The sequence below is a fragment of the Hoplias malabaricus genome, chromosome 17 (genome assembly GCF_029633855.1).
Source record: "Hoplias malabaricus isolate fHopMal1 chromosome 17, fHopMal1.hap1, whole genome shotgun sequence".
Taxonomy (NCBI): Eukaryota; Metazoa; Chordata; class Actinopteri; order Characiformes; family Erythrinidae; genus Hoplias; species Hoplias malabaricus.
In genome coordinates this window covers 27,288,123-27,301,011 of record NC_089816.1, presented here as the reverse complement: position 1 = coordinate 27,301,011, position 12,889 = coordinate 27,288,123, and the positions used below count along the sequence as shown (strand labels likewise).

At 39.8% G+C, this 12,889-nt stretch overlaps 1 protein-coding gene across 6 annotated transcripts in view; it reads right to left on the bottom strand.

Moving 5' to 3' along the window:
• gria3b (glutamate receptor, ionotropic, AMPA 3b) overlaps positions 1 to 12,889 on the bottom strand; it is a 203,992-nt gene that overhangs the window by 169,740 nt on the left and 21,363 nt on the right. The gene's annotated exons all lie outside the window — the stretch shown is intronic.

Here is a 12,889-nt window from a genome sequence, read left to right as displayed (position 1 = left end):
ATCCTAGACATTAGAAACTTAACAAAGGTTTGATTCAGACTCACACCACAAAAACTCTAACTCAGTAACCTAACTCTATTAGGAGTTGCATGACGCAGCTCGATTGGAGCTCATGTGTACACTCTGCAGTTGTGATGTTAAAAGCATGCCACCCTCATGCTGCTATAATGCACCAGGATGGTGACATTTTAAAAGCCAAAACAGATTCCATACACTTATTTCGCCTGCCATTTTTAGGCTTTTGTGCTATTTCTCACCCGCAAGCCTACACTACCGAGAAACCAGAGCCATGAACAATGAAACAGGCCCTAACAAGCTGAGCAGATTATTGAACACTGTGACAGATTGCTTATTCCTCTCTCTATTCTGTTGCAGCTTGAACATCGCAATGTTGAACGTATTGGGAAACTTTGCTCTGAAGTTGTGAAGGACAATGAGGTCGGGAAAAAACTCTAAATGACACAGTGGTGGCTTCCAGGAGTGAAGTTCAAACAGGGCAGCTCTCCTGAAAGTGTTCAAATCAAGATGTGTAACCACAATCTGAAGTGGAAGGATCACAGATTGCCTGATTACTGCTATTGTGAGGACTGGGAGTTGATTGAAGCTGGAGGAGCTGCAGGAAATTGGGATGCCTTTGTGGAGAGGCCTCGGAAGGCAGCGAGGAGAAAGGAAAGAGCCGGTCGAGGATCTCTCAAAGGGACAAGGCTTCAGGCCCACGCTCGCACTCCCAGCAGTTCCCTAATGGACTTCCGAGTCATTCCACCTCTAACGTGGCTGAGGTTTAGCCATAATCGGAAGCAGACGGATCGCGACATCCCCAGGTGCTCTTCCTGGGTGACGAATAGACTTCAATAACAAGTCACTTCTGCTCATTCGATTGCGCGCTCCTGGAGTGCGCCGTCGAGTTTGTCATAAAGCAGCCGCAGCCTTGCTCTCAGATAAATGCTTTGGAAGGCTAAATCAGATTTCAGGGATTCGCAGACGTGATTTGGGAGGGGTCTGATGGTGGAGGCAGCGGGTGGGGGGTGCTGCTGGTGTATATTATTGCTTTTTTTATGGTCAGCGGAGCATTCTTCTCATATTGTCATGTTGATATCATCTTCAATAAGAGCAAAGGCTGCACCTGTCGTCTCGCAACTTAGAACTTCTCAGTGATTTAAAGGAAGCATGGTGGAAGGTGGTGTAACAAGAACAACAACAAAATCAAGACAACACAGAACCTGCCTTAGAAATGATTGTATTCATTTTTTGTAGCTGGTACCTTGTTTGTTTTCCGCTAACAGCTCCCACCCAAGATGTAGCTGGTGACGACACAAAACACAAAAAAAGCTTTGGAACTTGGAACTTTAGCTTTGGAAACAACAACAATATTGTATTTGCATGTTGTTGTTGTGTCTTGGTACTGAATATGGCTTAACTTTGCATTGTCCTTTTTTTCACCATCCAGCTCTTGACGTAATATTAAGACCTGCCATTGTAAGTTGGATAAAAACAAATGTGATCTTTGTTGTAGCTTGGAGATTTTATATATGGTAAGTTTGTGCTGGATGTCTGCATTTAGTCATGTAGAGTGACATGTCTCTCTGGCCAAACAGTGCTCTACAAGGCTTACACATCATAGTTTAGTCCCTGTTTGGCTCACTTGGAACCATGAGCAATCCGGTACTAAAAAATTCAAGATACCGTGTACAGAATTCTCCTAATAGATAATCATTAAACCAGAATAGAAATGAGTCATTGGACTGAGTAACACGCAGTGGAAAAGTGAGGGCCAAGAAGTAAGGGATGATTAGCAGAAATCCTGTTTTTTATTTATTTTTTCTTGGTTGTCTTACTTCTCCATTTGCATTTTCATCATATTTTTCAGGACTCTTATTTCTCCATTCTTGTTTTGGTAATTTCACAAAAAAAAATAATAAATTGTTATCCTTCTCACTTTGTGGGTTGGTAGGCTCTAGATCCCCAAATCAACGTACACACTCACTAAACAAGTGATTATTTTCTTAATTTGCCCCTTTTAACCAGCCAAGCCACTGTGGTCTCAGAATCTCAGCATGACCAGTTCCACCGCTTGCGCTGGATGAATAGGACAATGTAGCTCTCCAAAAGCCCAGCGCAGATTAGACCGCTTCTGAAAGCTGTTGTGTAATCAAACAGCATCTGCGAGGGCTAGTTGTTCCCAGGCAAATGAGGCCTCAGACAGCAAGCCCTCTTTTCGGGTTCCCTTAAAGGGGATTGCTTGATATCCCGATTAAAAATTCATTGTGTTTTATCTGCCTGCGAGTCAGTGGATTGTTCCTTCCATCTCCCAACAGGCTTCCAGTGCGAGCCAAATTGCTGGGGTGGAAGATAGCACTGGATTCCAACAAGTCTGATGAGCAGAAACTGGGGACTCAACAGCTTAGGACGAGCCTTTTGTCTGACAGATAAGAAAGATGCCTGCAACTCTACAGGGTTGTTTAAGATGTCATCCTCACCTCCTGATTGCCGTGCTAAATATTTGATCCTCATGTTTGAACACTTTGTCACAGTTTCCAGGTTTTTTTGGTTTGTGTCGTCGCATGAAAGATGCACACCCACTGCATATGAAAGATGAATGAATCACAGAGGTACTGCCATGTCTGACTGCTTAACTCTTTCAGGCTATTCCACCTCTACCTCTTGAGTGTTTCCTTTAATTCCCAGGCTGAACCCTCTCAAGGTGTCACAGTGCCCTTCTCTTTAATGCCAAAGCCTATTATTTCTACCCTTGAATGTTCTTCATTGTACGGAATACAAATGCATGTCCGGTGCTCCAAGCTGTTGAACCGTTCTATTGGTGTCTTGCAGCTGCATATTAAACAGACCAGTGTCCAGTCCCCCACTGGGAGAAGGTTACCTAGAGGTCTTTAGTCTCATTTTCAGATGGCTCTGATTTGATCAGTACATGTAAGATTTAATAAAGCCACCTCCGCATATACAGAAATGCAAGCGGAATGCGATTACAGCTGATCACTGCTAAATGCTAACGAGGTGGAACCCTTGCTATTACTTACAGCAACCTCCTTATTTGGGGGAAATGGGATGTGATTCATATAAGGAGGTTAGCCTCAGCATTGTGTTGTATATATGAACTCATGTGAAATGAAATAATTAGGGATTCACAGAGATCCCTTTCAGGTGCCTGTGGAGGCCCCTTAGGGATTCCTAGTCATGGCAGAGTGGCTAAATGAAAAATCTCATTTGTTTAATATGGTGTTTGCAAGGGGCTTCATAGACTAGAGATTCTTACCTGCTCTAGTCTAAAGAAAGAGTGGGATCCTGTCAACCAAAGCAGTGTAGCATTAATTAAAATGATTAGCTGTTGAGGATTTGACCAAAGACTGAGTTGTATTGTCTGTAGTCACAAGGATGCAGGCGTTTATCACTGTATTTTTAATGAAACAGTCTGTCACTTGAAACAGTCTGAAACAGTCTGTCACTTCCTCTAAAGCATAGGAGTAGCAATTAGTACTGCATGATGCTAGCATGGTTAGCATTTGATGATCTGATCAAGTCTGGCACTGTGTAGACAAGGCTGCATTTCATTTTTCCATGGTCTCAGACAACAGCATTTATCCTAGACTACATGTAACAAAACATGCTGTCCTTCCAAACAACAACTGTAGCATTTAGCACTGTGTGATCCTAGCACTAGATTAGCAAATAAGGAGCATGTGATGATTTATTACATTGGCACTGTGAAAACAATGTTACATACACAACCTCATCAACAGCAGCATTTGTCCTACACAACCACACTGCTAGCTTATGTAGCAATAGCAACAATTAGCATTTAATGATCTGATCAAACCTGGCATCCTGAAACAACGTCACTTTCCTGTTTTACCTTTTGTCCCTTGAATACATTCTAAAAATGAGTCAAGAAGTCATCGCTAAACAAAGGTGTCAGCTACACGATGATGCCGCTAGTTAACAAATGATTAGCATGTGATGATTTGAGCAGGTCTGACATTCTGTGAAAAATGGCAGCGTTTAAATTTGTATCACAGTCACTGGAATTTGCCCCAGAAAAGGTGGCGTGCCCTCATTCGGATGGTAGAATGTAGAATGCTCCACTTTTGTGTTTCTACCAAAGAGGGCACAGCAAGAAGAGCATCACTAGGAGTATCAGGAATATGTAAAGTAATCTGTTACCTTGTGTTTATGTGTGTATATATAATCATGATCAAATTCAACTTATATATTAGTAATTAATGTTTTGGAAACACTATATCTGACTGTATTACTTTTATAAATGTGATACAGTCAGATACAGTGTTTCCAAAACATTAATTACAATTAATGACAAAAAATCATTGGGATTTTGAAATATTTCAAATTAAATGGTTTAGTTAAAAAAATTAAATTGAATATTTAAATGTATTAGTATTTTAAATAGTAAATATCGTGTTTTATTTAAATTAAATATTTAAGTATGTGATCATTTTTATCAAATAAATTTGATAAGCAACAATCAACAAACAGCAAAAAACAACTTATAAAGTATTTTCAAAAAATGTATTTGTATATATTTTAATTATAGTATGTTAGATTGGGCAGAAAAGCATTATGATAATAATAATAATAATAATAATAATAAAAATAATAATAAAAGCATAAATGTGATTAGAAACAGGGCAGGCATTTTTACTTTGAGAATGTGTGTGTGTGTTTGTGACAGACAGATACATATTGTGCTTCTAGACTATTGCTCTTCCTTCTGTCTGTATAAGCTGCGTATATAAGCTGTTTGATTTATACATATTTCCTCAGCCCTGGTCTAATATCCTCTCAGCAAACTTGTGTATCCTTTTCTATACAGCACAGGACATTACGTAGGAAGATGAATAACCACCACTAACCTTCAAAACAGTGTTCCATAGCAACCTATACATCAAGGCCACATGCTGTGGGAGGGCAGTGGTACTAATGTTAGTCTGGAATGTATTTGTGTGTGTGGGTGGGGGAAGGGGTGGATGAATGGGTGGGTGGATGGGGGCTTTTGTGTTTGTCCTCAGCATTGCTCTGTATCTGCAGCAGGAGAGCAGCTGAGCCATGACACGACCCAAACAACAACTCTCATTGCCCTGAAGACATCATCCCTGCCTCTTGTTTTCTCTGGTTGCCTCCCTCTACAAGCTCTGGCAAAGCTGTAAGACTCTGGTTACAGCCTGCAGTCGGTTTAAAAAGGCATTGACTGCAGTAGAGTTTGTGGGCCCTTGCTCTAAAAGCTTTATATTTTGGTTCAAACTGTGATTCCTCCAAAGCCAACTGCTTAGACAGGTCTGATATTTTAAATATACTTTAAATAGACATCCCATATTAGTGAATACAGCTAAAACGGCATGTTAAGGGTTCACCGTTGGCCCTAACACTAGGTGAAAATAAGAAATGGGATTTACCCTAAGTCTACAGAGAAAAAAGCATGAAGTGAAATGGACATTTTTAGAGCAGCTGCATATGAGCTTAAGGTCATCATGCTCCACACCAAGAACTGGTTAGAGGCCCCAGCAATGAGCTCTGGAAGTGTGGAACTATTGGACTGAGTTAGTTCATTCATTCATTCATTCATTCCCCTTCTGTTATTGCTTGTTGCATACCCTCCATTATGTCCTCATCTCTTCTACAAAATGTAGTACACAACATAACACAAAATCATAAATTTCTAACAAAAATTTGCTGTCAAATACAACCCATGGACTATTTCTATTTTTGTATTCCATCTCCTGTATGATTATGTGTATTATGAGCTACTTTCCAAGACCCGGCCTTAGTGCGTCCTCTGCACTGGCCGTCAATGCAGAAGCCATACATGACTTCACAAAAAAAAATCACTCAAGTCTTTCATCTTCCAGCCTTCCATTATCCATGCCCTTTGTAAAGGATGAGCTGCACTGTAGCGCAAGCTGTGCTTTTCAAACCTCTTCCCTCTTCCCCCGAGGCCTGGGCTCCAGAGTGGAGGTGGACAAAAGTTCTCACATCAATGAGGAACCCAGGGTTAGCTTGAGATACTCTCCCAAACAGCTCTCCGAGGCGAAATGACTCACAATGACCATTGCCGACTTGCTAAACAGCCAGTGAGAAGATAAACATATTTCCTGTTGCCTATGAACAGGAGAACCCATTTTGCAGCATCCATGCATATCCTGTAGCTGTGTCCTTTTAGCTCTGAGTCAGGCCATGTATACTTTTATATATGTTAGAGCCTCAAACCTCTTCCTGCATAGTGAGGATAATAAACCACTGCTTTACTGTATGGATAGTGCACTCTGGGAAATGTAGTGTTGATGGTGGATATTCAACTACAATAAGGAAGTCAAAAGAAGCTAAGATTTACTCTGGGCACTAGCTTCCATGATATGATCATTTACCAGATGGCACAAACTAGACAGCAGCCAAAGTGTACAGCCTAATTAAACACCATCAGTGCTAAGCACCACTTGGCTACACACCAACCAGGCTACACTGTAAAACATTACAGGCTTTAGAAGTTAGTACACTGATGTAGTGGCTTTGTTTGATGTATCTATAAGCCCTGTCTTAGGTTCATTTAAAGTTCATGTCACTTGAAGCTGTACGTTTGCAGTTTATGTATGGTATTGTATTGTATATTGTGTATGCACTCACATTTGCCTGCAGCAATTGCACCTGTGCTCTGTGTAAATCAAAACATGGCATCAGATGTGGTGAAAAGTTTTTAGAACCAATAAGCAAAACAAAATTTATGGAGAGAACTGTTACTAACATTAAGTGTATAAGTTTTGTAAACTATATTTTGTATTTTATATCCATAAATATGTTTTCGTTTTTCTTTGTACTTTTCCTCAGTTATGCATCACTCGGTTAGGCTCAGTTCTAAAAGCTAATAACTTTATGTGCACAGAGGCGGTCATTTGACCGCTGTGAATTGCAACCTCAAGGGCACAAGACTGATGTTAGATTCTTACTCATTATTTTACTTATTTAGATTTCCTGGTTCACGTTAAATTGTCATGCAGTTACATGATGTCACCTGTAGAGGCATTGAGAAAGGCACATGGAAATAAAACACTGCAAATTTTTGCTTAATTCCTAGGGCATTAGCTGTTCATTTTCAAAATGAAGAAAGAAAGATTTAAAGTGTAATGTAAACAACTATTGAAATACTGAGAGATGCATAATTGAGAAAGAACATAATATAAACAAGAATGGATCATCTATGAATGAAACATACAAAAGAGAAAATCCATCAATCCATTATCTGTAACCGCTTATCCAATAAAAGAGAAAATTAAATATTGAAATACTTTGTTTACAAACCCATTTTCAAAATTATTGACATTAATAACAGTCCCCTAATTAACACAATTCAATTTCTAGGTCCTGCTTTTTAAAATATTTTTTTATAATATTTTGATGCCGTATCCCAATGCCAGAGTGCAGTGACAGAGACATTGTACTGATTAAATGAGTTGTAAAACTAAGGGTCTGACTCTCTCAGGTCATAAAATACCCCCGGGAATTTCTTCAAACTGAGGTGAAACACGGATGTGCTAAACCTCCTACTGTGGTCACCTCTGGTGTGCTAATCATCCCCATCTTCTAATAAGCCGTCTTGGTCATTACTTCTCATCTTCTTTACCCAATAGCTGATGTGTTGAGAGCATACTCATTCATATTGGCTGCCATCCAAGTGGATGGAGCACACAGGTTGAGGTGTTGAGGTGACTCCCTAACATCCCAAAGAATGTAAAGTGCTTAGGGTCTAGAAAAGCGCTAGATACGTAACTATATTAATAAATAGTTTAAAAACAAATCTTGACTTGACTGTTATAAGGTAGAAGTTGGAGTTAAATTGTGCTCACAGTGAAATATTTGCTATCCTACAGAAGTGAGTCTGGATACACTCTCTGAGGTCATGAAGCATGACTGAAGTAGAAGATGTACATTATGGTTGGGTGGTGCCATTTTTTAAATTGGACTTGTCAAGTTGAATCTTTTTTGTAGCCTGTGACCCAGGACAGTTAAGTCAGGCTGTGTTCTCAGTGCACTGCGCTGGTTTTTTGGAACATGATGGACCAATATGTCATCCTGTTCAGACAAGTGAAATAACTGAAATGTCCTAAATCAGTCAGTGTGTCTGCTCAGATTTGGAGTGTGTATTTATACTGATGATGAAGTCCAGCATGAGAGCACTATCCCTGCAGAGTCGGTCATTTATAATTGTAGTTATTTGTGGATGGAAAAAGGTTAGAAAACCCCTGGTGAAATGAATAGATGGATGTATAGATGCACAGATAGATGCATATATTCCAGCACCACTATATGGTTGAGTTCAAATAATTGTAAATAATAAGTGGACCAATAGATGTGGCCCATGTTTTCTTGGAATAAACAGACTGTGGTACATGATTAAAACTAAAAAAAAAAAACAGTTATAGTTTTCATTTGGGAGAAATGCGGTTTTGTTCTGACCACAATGTAGGAGCAAATACAACTAAATATCATATTTATCATGAACTTAGAACAAAAAGCAAAGAAATTGGTGTTTGGTGGATTATTTCTTATAGCAATGGTTCTTGGCAATACATTTTTTACAGTTGGAAAACCTGTTAATTTCCCTTTTAAATGGTGCCACATTTGTAAGGAACTAGCATTTGTATGTGGGTTGCTCCCATTAAAAATTTGCCAGACACTAGTTGCAACAATTAAGGACTATTACTTAAACTTTTGCACAAAAGCATTCATTCACTTCAACACATGTAAGTGAAACACACCTCTGTTGTAGCTTTATTACGTTTGCTTGTGGCATGAAAAAATAAATAAATAAAAAAATAAAAATGAAAGAAATAAAGAAAGAAAACTGCAGACTGCAGAAAGCTGTGGCCAAATAACCATCTGCTTGTGGCGTGTTTAAGGACCTGGAGGATTCAATAAAAAAGGGGTAGGCACATGTAAAATCCTGGCAGAAGGGACACACGCCATTAGCTTAATGACAGAATGAAGGATGGGCAACTTTGTGCAGAAAGAAAAGGCGAGATTAAAGTGCCTAGGACTGCAAGATTTTAGCCTTTAACAGGAATCAAGATGCAGCAGCTAATAAAACAGCAGAAAAGAAAACGCTTACAGAGTGTATATTTTTATACAACAGTTTGTAAGTGACATTATCCTAAATCAAGTCAATATTTATCACTCACAATTCTCAGTATGAGAATATTTCAATTAAAAGATTATTTAAATGATTTCTATGTTTATTGATATATTGCATATACAATTAAAAAGAGCAGCCCATGTATTCCAAAAATGTTATGATAATATTCCTTATAATCGGGCACAGTGGAGGCTGTGGGTGCAAGTTCCGCTCCGGGTGACTGTCTGTGAGGAGTTTGGTGTGTTCTCCCTGTGTCTGAGTGGGTTTCCTCCGGGTGACTGTCTGTGAGGAGTGTGGTGTGTTCTCCCTGTGTCTGTGTGGGTTTCCTCCGGGTGACTCTGTGAGGAGTGTGGTGTGTTCTCCCTGTGTCCGTGTGGGTTTCCTCCGGGTGAATGTCTGTGAGGAGTGTGGTGTGTTCTCCCTGTGTCCGTGTGGGTTTCCTCCGGCTGACTGTCTGTGAGGAGTGTGGTGTGTTCTCCCTGTGTCTGCGTGGGTTTCCTCCGGGTGACTGTCTGTGAGGAGTGTGGTGTGTTCTCCCTGTGTCTGTGTGGGTTTCCTCCAGGTGACTGTCTGTGAGGAGTGTGGTGTGTTCTCCCTGTGTATGTGTGGGTTTCCTCCGGGTGACTGTCTGTGAGGAGTGTGGTGTGTTCTCCCTGTGTCCGTGTGGGTTTCCTCCGGGTGCTCCGGTTTCCACACACAGTCCAAAAACACATGTTGGTAGGTGGATTGGCGACTCAAAAGTGTCCATTTTGTGTATGTATCACTCTGTGAAGGACTGGTGCCCCCTCCAGTGTGTGTTCTCGCCTTACACCCAATGATTCCAGGTAGGCTCCGGACCCACCGCAACCCTGAATTGGATGAGCGGTTACAGACAATGAATGATTCTTTTTAATGCACTGTTGTTTTGCAATCACAAAGAAAGCTCCTATCCACTGGTGGATCTGTTTCACTAAATACACTCAAACTCAGTGTTATGTACCTGAAGAATCACAGTAAATGTTTTTGGGAGAATGTTACACAGGAACACCCTGCTCTATCTATTCTGTTGCAGTTTTGACCTAGGGTTATACTCAGGCTTGGGCTTATGGTTACATCTAGAAGACAGAACCTCTGCTCCAGAAGAATACACCTGTATCTCTATTTTTGTCTATTTTTAGTTTACTACATCTAAAGAATGTAGTACCACTAGAAATGCTCCAAAATTACTTGAAATTAAATTGCTGTCTTTCATTGAAAGTTAAGATGATTTTTTTTCTCCAGTAAAATTAGTATTTTTGAAATACATGTTTTTCATTGGACAGTGACAATATGTATTAGAATTAATCAAATCATAGTAGGAAGTAAATTTGTAGTAATATTTGTATGGATGCAGGTCAGAGCCAAACTATTATATCCAGAGAGTTTCCTGTTCAACTGGGAATCTTTCAAGAATTTATGCTTAAAACAAGCCAAATGTTCTGCCAGTCATCAATCATTCTAGAACTAGGTTGAATTAGTGTAATATTATAATTCATCAGCACATCAGAACCATTTGAGGTACTGACTAGATTAAAGGTGTTTTCACTTTTCATCATTTCTGACTGTCTAGGGCTGCAACACTGGGCTTCACATTTCTCACTGGAGTTGGGAGGGAGGTGCAGGAGCTGGAGAACACTTGTGGCTTTAATTCAGCCATGGCTGAAAAAAAAAAAACAAAAAGCAGAAAGACCCCACTCCCTTTTCATGTTGCCCCAGATGCTTTGAACTGCTCATCCTCCCACAGCAAATGTACCTGCAACTTCCAGCTTTGAAAGACATAATGGACCTAACACAAGTAATTAGAAAATGTTTTTTTTATCCCCCTCTCATGGTTTTTCTTACACCTACTTCAAAGCAACACAACTGTCATGGTCTCAGAAGGAAAAAAAAAAAAGAAACGAAAAAACAAAAACACATCAAATGTACAAAACTGAGCCTGAAAGATTAGAGCCACCATATTGTTTTTGCTGCCAGTTACTAATTCAGAAAACTGGGAGGGTTCACAAATAAGTGTTAGGCTTGAGACTGAATGACTGCAGTGTTTCAAACCTTGTGTCCAAAAATGTGGATGTTTTCAACTTAAGGTTTGCACTATATGTTTAAACACCTGAATGTTTGCAACCCAATCCTACACTCTCAGAAAAACTGTCACTGTGTCACTGTGGTACTGTGGACCTTACGCTGTCACTGTGTTGATAACCTTAAATGTACATTTCACTACTTTACTTAGGGGACATATTTGTACCTTGTTCTATATTAACTGAAAATGGTATTATTGTGTGGATTTGATACACCCCATTTTATCACCAAGATTTGTATTACATTCCTTTATTTTAGACAGTTGTGTAATGAAAGATTACAAATATTCAGCTCTCCTTCTGGAGAAGAGAATGTAATGTATCTTTAGAGAACACAACTGGACTTTAAAACCACTGTTGTACCTTTTAAACATACATTTACTCTGTGTGTACCTTTGCTGACAATAACCTCTATCGTACCTCTTCCTCTGAGATTGTAAATGTCCATATTTTGATGTCTCCAAAGCAACGACTACCCTATATGTCCAAACCTTTGAACATTTCTAACCTAATATCTACCATATACTATGTCCACATTTGGGGCATTACCAACCTAATATATACTCTATATGTTCAAACCTTCAGACATTTAAATTCTATTGTCTCTATTGAATGTACGCAGGCTACAAATATTTGTAGATGGGGTGAAGCACGAGAGTGGAACTTGCTGGTGGACATAGGAAAAAACCTGCAGGTCCCAGAGTGCATTGTGTTAACTACACTGGGGCCAGACAGTGCTCTACTCTGAAAGTAAACTGATAGGTTATTTCATAGAGTTAATGGTTCCATTTAAGGATGCAGTAGATGAAGCATTCGAAAGGAAGTAGCTGAAGTACGCGGGTGTCAGGCACATGTAAGACCAGTGGAGATAGGTGTTAGGGAATTTGTAGCCAAGTCGGCCACAACCCTGCTTTTGCAGTTCGACATCAGGGGCCACAAACAAAGGGAAGCTGTGAAGGAGTTATCAGAAACAGCTGAAAGGTCTAGTCAGTGGTTGTGGATAAGAAAACAAATTACTTGAGGAAATGTGCTGTTGGTGATGTGGCATGTAAAGTTAATATGGAAGTGGTGGCACTGAGCATGCATTAACGGTGCCAGTGGGGCTAGGCACAGCCTTAGTCAGCAGGGAGGCCAGTGGGATTTACGGTTGTTGATGGTAAAGGGTAAGTTAGGACTGTATAACTGGCTTGGAGGGGGGTGAATCTGGGACACCAGACTTCACTGTTGAGCCTTTGGGAGGTGTTGTGGGCTTAATTCAGTGAAACACCAACGAGAGGTGGTGCCTACCTTATGACTTACAATTAATAATTTCCAACCTTATGTCTCATCTGTATGTTGATATGTATCTAACCTAATATCTACCATATATGTTCAAACCTCTGGACGTTTCCAAAAAAAATGTCTAATCTATGTGTCAAAGCATTTGGATATTTTCAAACTAATGATACTCTATTTGTCCTAAAACATAGTTGATTCCAAATTAATGTCTACCGCACATTCCCAAATTTTGGACATTTCCAACCTAAAGCTTACCCTTAATGTCCAAACACTCACCTCTTATTATTAGTGAATTCAGTTAATGCACATTTTGGACAAACAGGCAACTCATATCATATACTCTCAGAAAGAAAAAAAAATACTC